At 36.7% G+C, this 18,197-nt stretch overlaps 1 protein-coding gene across 2 annotated transcripts in view; it reads left to right on the top strand.

The window, feature by feature from the left end:
• Nucleotides 1-619: 619 nt before the first annotated feature.
• The window catches only part of cntn5 (contactin 5), a 335,900-nt gene continuing 318,322 nt past the window's right edge, over nt 620-18,197 (top strand). Inside the window, exon 1 of one of the 2 annotated variants that reach the window (XM_043216577.1) lies at nt 620-1,060. The gene's annotated coding sequence lies outside the window, so the exon portion shown is untranslated. The remainder of the gene's footprint in view (nt 1,061-18,197) is intronic. The other variant, XM_043216575.1, reaches the window with a different exon arrangement.

Genomic DNA, 18,197 nt, shown 5'->3' with positions numbered 1-18,197 from the left:
CGTTTAAAAACAAATTGAATGTTAAATACTAATTGATAGCATAGTTGATTGTTATGAATATTTATAATAAGCATAATAAGAAACCACCTTTTGTACGTTCAGAAAAGTAAAAGTAGAAAAGCCTGAAACATTTCATACAATACAATATATTTTTATATATATATATTAAAAGCAACACGCCTGAACTGCTTTGCTGGTGTTAGCTGGCTTTGTTGGTTGGTTTTAAAGGTTTTGTGTGCTTGGATAGGCTAGATGAGCATCTAAAACTATTACACTAACCGCGGTTTAAGCTGGTTTTATCTGGTTTAAGCTGCTGTAAGCTTTTTTTTTTTCTCCTCCCCAAGGGAATTTGTACAAGAGAGTTTCGCTTCAAAGTCGATTTTGTTTCAGTACCACAGATAGTAGCCATTTTAATAAAGTTTATAACTGAGTTAACTTCGAGTAAGCTTTTTAAATTAAAAAAACGCGCATACATAGAAAGAAAAATGTCAAAATTAAGGATTTATGTGAATTATTGTTTCTTTATAAACGCATTCTAAAACATCAAACGGATTTTTATTTGAACGAAGTCCCCCTTTAGGTGCGCGCGCGCTTGCCTTGGCGCGCAGTTTTTTTTTTTCCAGGACGAGGCTGAGACGCGCGAGCCGCTTCAAACAGTCACTCACAGCCCGAGACTCCAGCACGCGACGCTCCGCCAGCCACTGCGCATCCCCCCTCTCTCTCTTTCTCCGTTTCACATCGCTTCAGTCGTAAGGGAGGGAGAGAGGCGTCTGAGGAGGAATTGTAGGTGAGGTTTGGACCACAGCCGGCGAGGTGGAGGAGATCGCGCGCCTCGTACACGTTTGAAGGATGCGCTGCCGCGCGCAACGGCGCGTCCTGTAGAGATACGGCGAGCTAAGCGGGATTGAAGCGTCAGGGTTTTCTTTCTCTATCCATGTTTGGCTTTTGTGCAAGAAGACCTGTCACTATCTGACACTCCGTGAGAAACACAGCATCACTTTCGGAGACGGAAGAAGAGGAAGGCAGGAGTGGGCTGTTTCTCTTCTCGCAAACATCCAGAGTAAGTCGTACTGATTTCCGCTGAACATGCTGCTTATCAATGCAATTACAGCCGCTCTGAGAGTTTCGTGTGTCCCACCTGAAGCGAGGTGCGCGGCGAGGATGCGCTGGTAAAAACACGGCAAGTGCCGGTTTATATCATACCGCATCTCCGGATGGGTTTAAATGATACGGGGATGTGCAGCTGTTACTAAAACGATCAGAATGGTGGCATGCCTGCACAGTGAACATGCATAAGTGTTCACCAGATGTTTGGACAGTCACCTGGGTTTCCACAGTCTGGGAAAGAAATAAGCTAAAAATAAATTCGTAAATAATTTGTAATCTCAAGGCACCCAGACGTCTTTAAAAAAAATTAAAAATAAAGCAACAATTTGAAATACGAGAATATACACTATGGTATATTGTCCATGGAAATCCTCAGTCAAAAGCTGTTTGGAAAACTCGAATAAGTTCACTAACGTGTTTGCGTGTACCTTGGTTGTGTTGGGAAACTTTTTAGCCGGGTTGTTGAACTTTATTTCTTTGCAGCAGTTCTGTTGTGCTGTTGCTTTGCTCTCCATGCGCTCGTAATTGTCATATGACTGATGATATTCACCTCATTAGTGATTCGTTCACTCCTGGGAGGGATAGATGAGTGAGCTGTGATTGTTTTGAACGGTGGTCTGATTTAACAGCAACAGTTAAACTCTGTCAAGGCAATTCATTTTCGGAAGCAGAGCGTGTTTATTTGCAAACGAGGGTAAACGTAACGATTTTTGTTAGAGTTCTTGGGCGTCGAGAAGAACGTTTGTCACAGATCGGGCGATGAAACGATAGCGTGACCCTGAACACGTCCACTGCTTTTGTTTTAGCCTTGAGGTGTCTTTTCCCTCTTCGATGTCATCCTTCGGACTGAAAATATGTCACGGAAATGTCCCACGAGCAAGCTCTGGAAAGTTTCGAAAGTGAACTTTACTTTGATGTAAGCTTTCAATATTTGCTCTCAGGTCTTGCTTTCAATTTGGAGGCTTTTCTGCCAGTTATACCACTGTCGAATTGGATTTTTTGACTTTTTTTTAAATTTATTGTTGACTATGTTGGATGCAAATGATTCTTTGACGTTTTTTAATTATGTCAGGTCACTTAAAACAGTCAAATTACTGAACCAGCTTTAGCAGTATTGGTCAAATCGGGTGCTCCAGCGATAAGAAAGAACAGTGTCACATCTTATAGTGTAAAAAGAACAAAGCTCTTTGATTCTTAGTTAGTTATCCTTAATATATGAAGAATGGAATTAGCATGGAAACCGTTCTTAAGTGTCATGCACCGGTTAACGTTTTAAACAGCATGCGTCGACCGAATCGTATTGACATTTACATGAGCTGCGTTCACGTAACGCTGATGGTTTTTTCACGAGACAAAATGACTTCTTAAAGTAAATTGCATGTTTTCGATGGCGATGGCTTCCAGCAGTCATCCGATTTCCCTGGAACATATTAAGATCCGTAAAGATGCGTCTCCTTTGTGCATTCATTTATCTTTTGTTTCGCGGTTAAATTAGTGCGTAACGCTTTAATGAGGTTGTTTTAGCTTTGCGAGTAAATATGAAATCGGAGCACCCTGCTGTTTTGTGGGTAGCCAGTTGATTAGATTCTCCTTTGCGCGCGCAGTAGGAACGTAAAAAGGCTTCTTGCGTTCATTGGGTACTTTGATTATAGCACCCACAGAATTCACATCAGGGCCAGCCAAACACCAGACACTAAAGATCTGACGGTGGAAAACGCAGCCTGCGTGCATTTTTTAGAGTCTGGTGGTTATTATATTAGAGATGGTACGTTTGCGTACTTTCAATACTGCCGCTCTTTGCATTAGAAGATGTTAATATCCGTTTCTGTATCCGTTTATTGTTTCTTTCATCTTCTAAGCATTGCAGCAGGGTGCAATTAATAAAATTCAGTGGCACCGCTGTGCTTTTATTTGTGTTTCGTCCACTAAGTTTTATTAGGTATTAAATATTAACAGTGAAAATATGAGCAGATTCTTAACAGACTCAGTAGTTGCAAAGGTTTTCAATTATGTAATTTGTTTTCAGTAATGTTTGCGTTTGTAAACAGCGAAAGCTGGTTAATTTAGCATTTATTAATAGCGTTAGGGAATTTTTTTAGCTAAAATACTTGGAGTATAAGGATAACTTTCTGGCAGTGCTATGGTTAGTGAAAAATAAATAAATAAATGCAAAAAATTAAATAAATAGAGAATAAAAAAATACAAAAAAATCTGAATAATAATATCAATACCAATAATATACAGAGGTTTTCAGGGCCTTCAATACCTACAGGGTTTACGGTAAAACGTTGCTTGCCTCTAAATATGTACCAGGGTCACATGCTCCTATTTTGGAATTATTTCATATTATGAGAACAAACATTAAATAAATCGGACAAACATGGAATGGTATGGTTGGTGTTATAAACACCCCGGTGTGGCCGCAGCTCCTGTGCATGACCCGTTTGAGTAGTTACTTAGCAACACCTCAGACACTCTCCAACTGGGTCAGACCTTCATTCAGGAGACTTAACACCGCAGACACACACTTGCACACATGACCCGTTCATGTGGAGTCTTCAAAGAAGCTTTTACAGAAACTTCACGTCGGGGTTTCCGTTGTTTCTCGCATCTCCGTGCCTTGTTTTCCCTGCCAGCGTACTTTAAAGCAAATGGATGTCACTCTTTTCTGAGGAGACAAAAGCAACTTGCAATGAAACACACCGAAGATGCGGCGTGCGCCCGTAATGGCGCGGACCCTGTTATGAGCATGGAAAATAAGAATCAAATGGAAATGCATTACCTCTCTGAAAAACGTTGTTTTGAAGAAGCTGCGTTTTTACCTGGATCAATATTTCTATCTTTCCCTAAATGCAGTATTTCACACTTCTTAAAAGTTTGCTTATCTTTGGAACTGGCTTAAATTGGATAAATCTACCCCAAAAGTTAATGTACGAGGCATATTTCGTCTCAAAAAGAGGAGACACACACACACACACACACACACACACACACACACACAATTACATACATATATATATATATATATATATATATATATATATATATATATATATATATGTATGATATAAATATGGTATTTTTGTAGCAATAGGCAAAACATTGTATGGGTCTGACGTATCAATGTTAAGAATTATCTGTTGCATGAAGATATCAAAACTTTTTTTTTTTTTTGTAGTGACATGCATGGCTAAGAACTTAATTTGGACAACTTTAAAGGCAATTTTTTCCATATTTAGCTTTTTTTGTGCCCACAGATTCCAGATTTTCCAACAGTTTTATCTTGACCAAATATTGCGCTATCCTAACAAACCGTATATCAATGGAAAGCTTATTAATTCAGATGATGTAAAACACTAAACGGCCTTATAACTGATTTTAGGGTCCAGGGTACGGTCCACATATGTGGCCCACATATAACAAATGATCTCATTAAAACAAGAACAACTAATTCAGAACTTTGAGAAATTGCAACAATGCGAAGTCTTTACTGTCGCTTTTGATCAATGTAATGCATCTGAAGGAAACAAACAAACAAAAAATCCTACTGAAACGAGTCATTCTATATTAATGACTTGTTTATTTATTAAACCATTTCATGAAATAAATAGCACCCTCGCAATCACGGCGTGCTTCTGAATATCAGCTTGACTGTGATTACGGCACCGCCGCGCTCTTTCTTGGGTGATATTGCTTAATTTAAATGTGTCTGCACTATAAATGAGTTAGCATTTATGAAGTGTCATAAGTAAAATGGAGAAATAAAGAGTTTGAGCAGTTTTTCCATCTGAAAATTCTCAAAGCCGAAGCAGCTAATGCCCATTACTAATTGCGCTGTAGTGTTAACACCCACATTCATCCTACTTCTGTGTATTTCAGCCAAACGCATAACAGCCGCACAATTTGGTAACAAACAGGCACAGATGATTGCATGTACTGCATAATAATAAGCTGAAGAAAAACTGTTTACTTATGCACTGGATGACTGCAAATAAAAACACGAGTTTTAACCGTGAAATATCTGTAAATAGATTCCATGGAGTACTTCTGCCATCATTAGTATGTGTTTTACTGAAAAGAATAAAAAAAAGAGAAGACTTTCCTTTTGGTCTATGCTGTAATAAGGATGCAGCTACGTTCGCTTTCTATTTGACACACACATACAAAAACACACTGGACGCATGCTACTGTAATTGACAGCACTAAGGCAGTATATGCTTTTTGCGCTATTAAACGTGAGGTCAGATGTGTCCGTCTCCTCTGGGTTCAGAGCCGCTACGGAACACCCTGCACTTTGATGTAAATTACTCTAAAATGGTATCTGACTAATTTTAGCCTGTGTCTCTGTGAGGGTTTATCGAGAGGCTGCATAGCTAGATTAGTATGAGAAAATGTGTCTTTCTGGCCTTGACTTCATCTTGGTAGGTTGAGTGGCGCGCATGGGAGTCACTTATTAAAATGTGGTGGGTTGCAGTGTCGAAGATGCTTGGAAGCGTCTGGATGTGTTGGCAAGATGCTGCTGGTTGCGATGTTGTTATATGAAAATTTAGTAGCTCGTGAATATTAAAAGGAACCGTCCACCCAAAAATAAAAATTAGCTGAAAATGTTCTCACCTTCAGAGTAGAGTTTTTTCTTGATGGATGTTTTGCAGTGAATGGGTGCCGTAGGAACGAGAGTACAAGAGGCTGATAAATACATCACAATAACCCATCAAGAAATCCATCAGTTAATGTCTTGTGAAAGAAAAAGCTTTAAAAGGTTTTTAACTTCAAGCCATTGTTTCCGTCTAAAATACAAGTTCTCTATTCCTAATATTATTTTGTTTAGTAATAAATGTAATCTTGCCTGAAGAAGGAGAGAATTATGCACAGATCTAGCATCTTTTACAGGTAGAAAAAGTTTAAAACAATTCCGAACAGGTCTGAATCAATATGTTGTTGGATTTTGATAGAGATGGACTTTTTTACCTTGGACTTTACTTTTTTTTAAATGTTGTAATATATCATGGCTGGTTTAGTTAAAACGCCGTAAAGTGACGCTATTTTGGGTTATGAAAGATTCATATTTTTGTCCCCAACAGCAAGGTCAAAAAACACTTTCTAATAATCTTATAATTTTCTTTTGCTTCTTCGACTCCCAATCGATTTGTTTAACAATGAATTTTTCTCAACCCCTACTTCCCATGACACTAATCTGCGGTGATTGGTCAATTTCATTTAAAGCATTGTTAATGCCTCACCTAGTGGCAAAAATATTATTTGCATTTTCATTCAGACCAACGAGAAAATACACGTTTTCCCAGGTGTGCGCTTGCAACAAGTGGGCAGGTAATATGCCAATGGTTCACGTTGACCTCAAGGGCTTGGGATTTGTTTTAAAAAGGGCTTTTAAAAATCATTTCAATGATTCAGAGTAGACTCTTTCTTTTGAGAGACATGGTGCACTTTTAAAACTTTGCAGGATGCTTTCATTTCTGTGTTACACTGCATGAAAAGTCATATAAAAATCCATAATAGGGGCACTTCATGTGATAAATGTAAAGATAGGAATTGTGTGTGGACAGCTGTTTGGTCTCTCATTCTGATGGCAATTAATGAGCAAATGATGTGATGCTGATTTTCTCCCAATTTTGAAAAAAAAGAAAAAAAAAATACTTTCCTACACTTTAGATGGTCTGAGGGTAACTGCATTTTCACCAAATATTCTATTTTGGGTCAACCGTGTATCTTTAATTTGAAATTAATTACACAATTTACATAAATAAATATACTATGTGAAATTAAATACAGTATTAATCTAACTTGTAAACTTAAAGTTACAATTAATAATATCACGATTGCTATAAATAAGTTTTAATTGCATATCGAACGGCTTGTTTCGACATTAAACTCAGTTGTCAGAATTCCAAGCGCTCCAGTTGAATTTATGATACATTTTATTTTAAGATTTGTAAAACATTATCCACGTCAGCTTGAGGATATCGGGATGATTCATTGGTTGTTTGAGAACACAAGGGATTCTGCATCTAAGCCGTCTTAATATAATGTTTTTGTTTTAATAAACTAAAACTGTCAGTGGATGTACAGTATATCATGAGTGGGGATTAAAATGACAGATTCAAGTGCCGGCTTGCCTCTCATTTTAATATCCACTAACAAAATGAAAACTCCTGTTCATCAATTGGACATGCTTCTGTATTAGAAACATCCTTGCCATGAGCTATTAAAAAAAATAAAAATAAAAGGCCAAATCGCCTATGACAAAGAGTAGTGGAAACATGCCCCTAGTCTGAATGACGCCTGTGGTGATAGGCTATACTGTTTTCTATATTTAAAAATGTAATTTTGAACACATCCCTACAGACAAAGTCTATTAAAGTGCGTTTATTAATGTAATATCAGCTCACTGTATTTGCCTTAAAGTTCACACAGCAGTTTAATTTAGGTTTTAATTTTCATCACAGTTTGACATGGCCTGATGTCTCCATCTAAATGTCTCACTTTTTTTAATCCATTCTTACAGTATATAAAACATAACGGTTTTGTACTAAAATATAATGAAATACAGCTTATGCGAAAGCACACAGGCGAGCCAGGGCTGGCTTTATCAAAAGCACTTACACTTTGTCACAGTTGATACTAAAATAATAATAAAAAAGTAGCATACCAGTGTTAAAGTGATAAAAAGCGTTAGAGTGCTTTGTGAACAGCACTCGTACCTTGTGGTGACACGGCTCTGCACATGACAAATAGTCAGCTGCACTTCTTGGTGGAAATGTTGTATTACTAAATGTAATAAAAGTTTGTGAGGCCTGTCTTTGTGTGTTGTAAACAGATGGGATAAAATATCGTTCATTATTCTTCTGTTTTTACTCAGCTATGATCAGCCTTTATACTGTACTGGCAATAAAATGTTGACCGAGCCTCATTGCTTCAATCTCAGTAAACATTTACCCAACTATTATCAAAAGAATTCCTAAATAATAATACAACCAAAATATTTTCTTGTGACCTTACGTGAAGTATCATGACAAAATAGATTATAAAGAAGAACTGCAGCTGCATTAGGGCTAACATTAGCATCATGCTACATAAGGCAATTTATGAGATTATTAGTACACTTTTAATCAAAACTCACTTGTTTGACCATCACCGAGTGTTTGTACTAACTTTTAGAATCAAGAAGAATTTGGTTATTTACTGTTGTTAAAATGTGCTATTTATACCTTTTTTGTTTCACTGTACAAATTAATTCCAGATGTAATATTGAAAATATCCAAATCGTGAGAAAATCACATACAAACCATATCTTAATTGTGTGTTTATTATAATCTACGGTGCTTGTTGTCACGTTTATCTCTGCTGAATATTAACGTGATGGATTTTTTTAATTAATCGCATCCATTAACGTTGATAGCACATACAAAAAGCACTTTTTTAAAATAGTTTTACAATTTAAAATTACCGTTTTCTATTGTAACATATTCATTCATGTCATGTAAAGCTGAATATTCAGCATCATTACTCCAGACTCTGCGTCACATGACCCTACAGAAATATACTGACTTTGATGATTTCGATGCTCAAGAGACATTTCTTGTTAAACAATCCGAAGTGTTAATTTTATATTATTTTATATTAGTCGTTTTAATTAGTGTATTAACATATTATTGTGTCATGGTCTCTCATGCAGTGACATAAGTTTGTGGTCATACCGCCTACCCAACCTAAAGGTTATTGACATGAACCAGCGCTCCAGAGATCAGGACTAATTGAAAGTGACAGATGCACTGTGAGGCTTGAGGAAACTGTGTCAACATGCAGAGGGAAAACCAGCAGCGCTTTCCTGAGATAAGATAATAGGACCTGGAGGGCTTTTCACTGACTGAGATATGCGACTAATAAAATGAAAATGGACAAGAATGTCTGCAGGATTTCTAGCAGCAGGAGCCTAAAGCAAAGATCTTAAAAGTAATGTTCCGGGCAGTTGCTTATGCTTATGTTATTTATAATCCCTGCATTAGAGGTATATTCTGATTCATGAAATCATTAATATCCGCTCATGCATTTGAGAAAGCATCTTGGTGCTATGTCATTTAAAATGTTTTTTTAGTTTACAGTGCTGGTAATATATTTAAATACATTGCGAGATGTGGAAGAACTTATGGCTATGAGAGAGTCTGTGAGTTTAGCAGACTTGTTTTTATTTCTCTTGACACACTGCATTATAGTATCCTGATTGAAGTGCATAATATTTGCGAGTGTAGACTACTCAACGCCTACTTGCTCGGAAATGGAACAACAATATCGGACGTATTAAATTCTTGGCCAATAGAACATTCTGCAGAATGCTACATAGTTATAAATTCAACCCGCCACTGACCTGAGGCTTCAATAGTCAGCAGACAGTAGCTCAGAGATACAAACTTCCGAACAAATAATTAGACAGCTCGTCATTCAGACACATCAACTCTTCCCTGATGATGACCATAGGCCTCTTCATCAGAACTGTCACTCTCAGTTCTTGACACAAATATGTACGACCTTATTTTAAAAGTGCTTTTCCTTATCTGATTCTTGTAGGTGTGCATGCCTTGGTGAAGGTGCAGGCAAGAAATCCTCTATGATTAAACCCTAAATCAGTCTTGTTTTTTATCAACAAGGGACACTTTACTTTATTTACTTGGATTGGTTTGTCTTAACAACCTGTGTGACTGTGTTTGAAGACACCTTGACCTTTTCAGGACACACTTGTCTATTGCTGTATGGTAGCTTTTAAATTCTTTTGGGTTCTTTTTTCTTGCTTGCTCGTTTTGAATAAGCTCTTGAAGAAGAACTTAGAGTTCTCTGACTCAGATCCTTGACTGTGAATCAAACTTTCTTTATTCTGAGACCAGACCAGATCATGGCGTATCTGACAATAAATGAACGTCTCCATGCCTACATACAGACGCGGTCATCATGAGTGAAGTATAGATGGCAAAGGGGTAGATTTGAGTAGTTTTCCATGGCTGGTTTAAATGAAATTTATTCTGTGTTGTTAACTCATAGGTTACTAGACTAGATAATCATTTTGTTGTAGATAGCTGTGAAAACAGTGATTCTCGACCTTGCTCATGGACCAGATTGAGAAACACTAATCTAACACTTAAACACAGGTGATAGTGACTCCTCCAAGTGCATGATTGTATTTTATTCTGCTTTTTATTGCCATAAAAATTGTATGTCACTTAGCCAATGGTCAGAAATACAAAACGTGTCCTTTTTCTGAAAGGATGCTTTTACATACAGTACATGTGACTGTTAAGATAAGTATTTGATAAACGTTGCGAAAAAACGGCCATTGCGTAAATGTTTAAATCTTTATTACAGTTCATTAATTCTGTTTAGAAATCAGATCAGTGTGTTTTGATATTCATTTATCCGTTAAGTTCTTGATACTCGACTAAAGCATAGCACACCATAAAACTACTTGTTTTGTATTTTTTTTTCATATAAAGCATCTATAACATCTTCTACGAATGATTTAAGAAAGATTACTGAAATATGAAGAGAGGAAACAGTTATAATTAAGGAAGCTTCCAATGCTCCCTGAGAGCACATTTTATATTATTATTTTAGAGGCTTTAAAGTATAGAACAAAGATGATTTTTGACTTGCCTGGAAAGTAGGCTAACTTTTAAACAAACATCTGAACTACAAACCCTAAGTATAAGAGGCACTTTAAGGTCTAAACTAACCTCTCTAACCATTCACATGGGAAACTGCATTGAAAAGTCACTCCATCTTCTGTCGCAAAAAGTTATTTCCAGGCAGAAGATGCCACGGAGGGGAGGTGAACCTGGTCGCTTGCCCAGAAGTGCAGTTTACTTTCTGACCTAATGATATTTGGCTCAGAACTGGTACATCTGCAGTATCAGAGTTTCATGGCTTCAGCATATCTTGGCTTATTGTATGGAAAATCCCAAAGAGGATTCTGTTATGGGTTTTTTTATAGGATAAAAAATATCCATCTCCATTTTTAATGCACATTTTTGGAATTTACATGCCTCTTTGCATTTCTATTCACATCTGTATCTTAAATTGTCCGTAAAAGGGTGGAAGGAACATTTGTTTTAAAATATGCAATGCCTTAATAATACATTTTTGTTCAAATCAAGGTGAATGCTGTTCGCATCACATTTTACTTATATAATCTGAAGTGATTTGAGTGAAACGGCATATTTAATGAGAAAAATGTAGGGCAGGCCTTAATTGTATTTGTCAAGAATTGATTGGATTGTGAAAAATGGGATACCGGAATGAAGTCAGGTGGTTTGAAGGGAGGGATTAAACTGAGGGATTTAGAATTATTCAAGCAGGAGGTCAAAGTTTATCTGATTGGCAGTTAACCTCTGATTGTAGATGCTGTAATTACAGCACTGTGAAAACAGCGTTTCTCAAACTGTATGTGGGCAGGTTTGAGAAACATTAACACTTACATATGTGTTACTAATACCTGAAAGGGAATGATTTTATTGCTTCTGCTTTTATATTGCCCCAGAAATTGGATGTCACTTTGCCAATAATCAGAAAAACAAACAAAAAAAGCTGTTTCTCAATTTATGGCCTTTCAGATGTAACCGATTGGAAATAATGCCTCTACCCACGTTTCTGTAAAACTCAAAAATGTACCTATTATATAACAAATTGTTGCATTCGCCAGTTGAAATGATGTAGATGCAGTACAACCTGTGCTCCTTTTCACACAAATTTTGATTTAGAGGGCCAGAGTTTCAATAAAGAAAGCCTTTTTTTAACAAAATACATTTTACATAGTATTATGTCATGACCTCAAAAAAATTTTAGCATGCTCCAAGATTTCAAAATGCTGCAGAAACATTGTCAAACACACATATTGCTAATGAGCCTGGGTTGGAAGTAAGTGTGCAGTAGACATTTCACAAATAACATTCCTTTTTTTTGTTTCTAATACCAAGTGGTCAGTCACATGAAATTCATGTCTTAGGTCACTGACTCAAAAAATGTTTCCATGAATCAAAGTTGTCAGCTTCATGGTTGCATACTTTAAGTTGAATGGGGGAACACTAAGTTTTTTGAAAGTGTTGAAAGTACTAGTATCCAAAAGGATATCCATTATTGACTACCTGGTCTCATGGCATAAACAAACCTGGGTGCACTTTTTAGCGAGACACAAAATGCATACCGACAAGTACATATCACTGCAGTTTCCAAAAGAAATGAACACTAGAGGCAGTAAAACTCTGACACCTTTTATTCCTTTTCTGTCTGTGTTTTCGATATATTCCTTTCATATCTGGGTTTTCACTGATGGTACGCTTGTCTGGTGTACTTTAGAGGCGAGGAGCTCCAGTTCAGATTACTTTTTACTACAATTTGACAAACACAGTTCAAATCTACGTAAAAGGCAGTTGAAATGGCATTTTTATAGCAGTTTTGCATTTGTTAACGCTATTGAGTAGGTTTAAGCTTGGATTTGGTGTAGGGCATATTTCCAACATGATAGAGCATTAACTTTTAGCAACAGTTCATGGATATATTTTAATTCTGAACCGCTACAGTACATACCTATATCAACATAATAAAAATGTACCAGGGGTCACATATTGAACCTGTGTTTTAGCGTCACTCAGCAGACAGTTTGAAACTGTGGTGAAATGTGCAATAAGGTACATAAGAATGGTGTTGCACAAAAAGTGCAACATATTTTTAGGAGACCAGGTTTGTTATAGACTAACTTTTTTTGAAATAACATATACAGAAGGTAAAAAGGGTCAAGTTTACACTCCCACCATTAACTTCAATGCAGAAAATTCTCAATACTCAGCCCTGTACTGCATTTGAGCAAATGTGTCTCACCCGACATGATTGATTCACCCAATTTTCCTCTTTCCTTGGTGGCATTCAGGTTACCATGTTCCCATTACGCATATCATTCACAAATAGCCTCAGGCAGTCGCCTGTGCAGTGTTACAACGGCAGGAAGAACACGAACAGAAGATATTCACAAGATACTTCAGATTTAATTGTATCTCTTTTCAGTGGAGCAATGTCATGAAGGGCAGGAATATTCAGATTGATCCCAAACAAGACACTCAGAAAAAGGTGGATAAAAGCTCACTGATGTATCGAGATCTAGACTCCATCTGCTTTGACTGGATCAGGTCTTGCAATCCAATTCACGGCGCGATGGGAAAAATGAATAGCCTACTCTCGGTATGATTTTAAATGATTTGCCACTTGGCGGCACCTTAAAGCGACTCCGGGTAATAACGCAGAGGTTTAGCTATTTGACTGTTGGCCCAAGTAATTTGGTTTGCATAAAATATTAAAAGCACATTTGCAAAATGCGATGCGAACGTGTCTCCCTTGTTTTGCATTTAAAGTGAAACTCTTCAACCTCAACAGATGCAGACCTAATTGAAGCCCTTTGTTCACGAAGGCCTCCAAGTCTAATCAGTTTTAATTATTCTTAACTGGTCATACTGGGAGATGTCAGCATGGGGTCCGTTACGGCGTGGAGCCAGTCATCTGTTCAATGGTAAACAGTTCAGCTTTAAACCACAGCCCTGCTTTAAAGGGAAGCACAAAAAGCTTTGTGTGAACACCTGGAATGGGAGCAAATTTTGGATCCCAGATAAATCTGAGATTAGGTGTAGATTTAGGAGAGTGAGCTGACGAGAAGTGTCTGGAGGGCGGAGAGATAAGAGAGCTTAGAGACACTTTCAATGAGGGACTAAAGAGATCGCTATCATAGAAAGAATGTATCACTGCTGGATTGTAAACTCTAGAGGTAGGCCTACTGTTTTTCTTCAGCAATACAGGCTTTGTTTTGATGGGACAGTTTGAGGTGAGACAGGAAACAATTGGAGAAGAGAATGGGATTGGGAAAGGTCCACAAATCAGAACACGAACTCTGCGTCATTGTGGCATATATTGGTTTGCGGAAAGGTTATGGCTCCAAATTTAATGTAACCAGTAGCTCAATATGACATACTGTTGTGTAATTGAAAATCCCTTTGAACATGTTTGAAAAACTCACAGGTCGCTACTAGCTAGATATGTGCATTTTATATATACATTATGTTTGTTGGTAGATGCTTTTATCCAAAGCTACTTAAATTTATTCAAGTTATACATTTTATCAGTTCTTGCTTTTCCTGGAATTCAAACCTAAGACCTAGGCATTGTTAGCCCCCTGCTGTTTGAAGTGTTTTGCTTGCAGATGCTTTTATATAAGTGGAGGAATACAAAAAAATGGATTCATCCAAAAGAGACTAACATCAGTGGTTGAAATAATGACAGTGTCCAAAACTTTTTTAATTATGCAACATGTAATAATGCTAATAGCCAAAGAAATGAATTTCATTAATATATTAATTACATTAATCCTTACAATTGAAAGTACATTTATAATGTATGCACCAACGTTTACAACAATGTAAAATGTATACACCTTTTCCCTCAAACCTGTGTTTGAACTCAATCAACCGCTTTTATTTATATAGCGCTTTTAACAATACAGATTGTATCAAAGCACTGAACAGTCATGCAAAAGCAATGACAGGGATGTATAATGACAAAAATAAACAATTTGTTATTAAATGCAGAGACGGTCTCTGTAATCAAATCAACGATAATTGCTACAAATTAAGCGCCCCAACTAAGGAAGCCAGAGGTGACAGAGACGAGGAATCAAAACACCATTAATACAGAAGAAAAAAAAAACCTTGGAAGAAACCAGCCTCAGTTGGAGCCAATTTTTAAATGCAGCTATGTCAGATTGTGCTTATAAATCAGAACTTATAGTGTTCATGTGTGTGTCTGGTTCCGGTAATCTGTCCACGAGGCTCATCTCGGTGCTCTGGTCTCCGATGAACATCATCTCTGGGTGCTGATCCACCATCTGATCTTGATACAAACTGAGACACAAAATAAGAAAGAAACAGAATAATATTAGCGTAGATGCCATTCTTTTTACGATGTAACGGGTACATTGTGTTTTGTGAGTAGTGTTCCCAGTTCCGGCTGATCTAATTAATGCAGCCTAACAATCCTTTAACGAATTTGAATAATAAAAGCATATTAGTGTGTTATGTGTAGGCTAGGTTAAAAAAATGGCTCTGTAATCTAGATTTATACTAACAGAGTGTGTCTGCTTCCTGAACAGTGTTAGGGAGATTATTCCAGAGAGTTTGTGTGCTAAATAGGAAAACGATCTGCCACCCGCAGTCGATTTTGATATTCTAGATTTGATATTCAAACGACCAGAGTTTTGAGAAAGCAGCAGACGTGCAGGACTATATGTGATAAAAGCTTGCTCAAGTATTGAGGAGTTAAACCATTTAGTGCTTTATAAGTAATTAACAAGATTTTGAAATCTATCCAATGTTTGATTGGGAGCAAGTGCAGTGCAGTGTTGACTCTGAAGTTTGTTTATCAAGCGTGCAGAACAACCACCCAATAAAGCATTACAATAATCTAACCTAGAGGTCATAAACACATGAATTAACATTTCTGCATTGGACGTTAAGAGAACATGTCGTAATTTGGATAATATTTTGAGATGGAAAAACACAGTTTTACAGATGCTAGAAACATGGTTTTCAAAGGAAAGATTGCTGTCAAATAGCACACCTAGGTTCCTAACTGATGAAGAATTAACAGAGCAGCCAGCAAGTGTTAGACAGTGTTCTATATTATAACATCCAATAATTCGCCTCTCAGTTTTTCTTTCCAAATTTAGCATTAAGTTACGCATCATCCATTTTTTTATATCGACTATGTATTCTGTTAGTTTCTCAATTTGGTGTGTATCACCGGGCCGCAAAGAACTATAGAGCTGAGTATCATCAGCATAGCAATGAAAGCTAACACCATGTCTCCTAATAATATCTCCCAGATGTAACATGTAAAGTGTGAAAAGTAACGGCTGTACTGTATTACTGAGCCTTGAAGTACTCTATATTTCATATTGAACTGTCTGGTTAATAAATATAAGACTGCATGATGCTTTATTGTTTTACTATTATATGTAAATGTCTGTAGTATTATATGTAGTATATGTAGTATTATAGCTGTTTATTACTACTCTTGTATATACCGCATATTATATATTTTCCAATAATTTTAAATGTTATATTAATTAACGGAATTTGTGAGTGGAAAGCATGCCCTTTAATATTAAAAAAAATATTTTTTTTCGGCTAATTAGTTGAAATCAAGCTTCTGATTAAAAAAGAAAGAAAGAAAGAAAAGAACAATACTCAGCAATACGCAACAAATATCATCAATGCTGAAAAATGGGCTGTATAAAATACGTAATTTTTAGCTACATTGGCCAGCCCTAGTTAACACACCGCTTAATCTTATTCCTGCGATGTAATTTTGTCCCACATTCATCCGTGAATCTTGGCTTCCTCCAAACATGATTGCTCACTTCAAATTTTGGCGTAAGTGCAGCGTTTGGGTGGGGATACCTGTGCTGTGCTGTCAAATGCATGCAACGGCGGTGATGATAATGGCGCTTGCGGACCCTCCGGCTGTAAAAGGGCTCCTCCGCTTTCTCTCGCTCTGCCTTGATTTCATGTGACAGAGAAGCGACCTTATCTGGACAGGCTGTGTTAAAGAGTCTCTCGCTTTGATGTGTTATTTTTGAACGGTCTAACAAGCGCATGGCAGGTGCGGATCTGAAAGCTGGAGGGACAGTAATGAGAGGTTCTTTGGTGCAGGAGGAAGTCAAATAGCAGGCTGTGAGGTGGAGCAGGGCTGGATCTCTGTCAGAGAGATGTAAGGAAAGACAAAGACACACAAGATGTTGGGAAAGTATTTACTTATTCCCGCTGTTACAAACTTCGACGTCAAGTTAGCGTGAAACACTCGCAACCCATTTTTACTTTTACTTTACTTTTTTTGAATTAGATGTAAAGGGAAATTAATTTAACCATCAACAATTGACTAGGTCAGTGTCATGTTATTATTGCTTCTGAAATATCATTATTTATATTAGGAATTTGAGTTTTCATATGTTTCATTTTTATATGTTTTCATTTTTTAAATTCAATTTAATTTTTATTTTTAACGCTTATATTTAAGTGCTTTATATATTAATATTAAATTATTATAATAATAATAATTTATTTTATTTCATTTTATTTAACACTTTAGTTAACACTTTTCCTTTTAGCTAATGATAATAGCACTGAATCGGATCATGAAAGTTGTAGCATAGCAGAATATGAAATATTTAGATCGTACATTAGATGTCAAGAGCAAACGAATCTAGCTTAATAGTAATTTCTATACGCTTACACTTTCATAACATTTTAAGCTATATTAATTCACATTAGTAAATCTAACGTGAACAAACGTGAATTAATATTAAACAATAGTGTATTTGTAAAGGCTGTAAAAAGTTGTTGATTTTTCTTCATGAAACCTAATACATTAACCTAAATTAACAAAAGAAGTGGTAGTTATGCATGGGCTTGTCGAATGCCAAACATCTCAGCTTTGAACAAAAGCTCTTTTTTGTCTCTCAAGGAGAAAGATTTGAAGATATTTTTGGAATTAATGATGACAGCTTTCACCATGATGGCGTGAAGTCTTTGTAATCTCTTGATAATTCGGTAGGTCTCATGAGGAATTCACTGATTGAAGGAGCTGTTTCTTCAAAGCTCTGAACAGAAGCTCGCAACAGCACACATTGGGCTAATAGCTCTATTTGTGGGTAAATAGAAGTTTCGTCAAAAACAGTATAGGAATACAAAAGTGCATAAATTTTCCCCTGAGACATAAAACAATGGAAACAAATTTCTTCAGGCTGTGTGTGCGTTACACACACTTGTGTCCCAGAAAATGGGCCTGCATTGGGATTCAAGTTATTCCTGTCACATGCATTTGGGCTAATAGTTTGAGCATTTGTGCTGTTTGTAAAAAATAGGTTCGAACTAACAAAAATTGTACCTCTCACGCTATTTCTGGATCTTCAGGGATTCATTTTCATGTACAAAGCGATTGAAATATCAATTCGAAATCGCTACATTTACATTTTCGTAAAACAAAGTTTA

The sequence above is a fragment of the Puntigrus tetrazona genome, chromosome 18, assembly GCF_018831695.1.
Source record: "Puntigrus tetrazona isolate hp1 chromosome 18, ASM1883169v1, whole genome shotgun sequence".
Classification (NCBI taxonomy): domain Eukaryota; kingdom Metazoa; phylum Chordata; class Actinopteri; order Cypriniformes; family Cyprinidae; genus Puntigrus; species Puntigrus tetrazona.
This window is presented reverse-complemented; position numbering and strand designations above follow the sequence as displayed.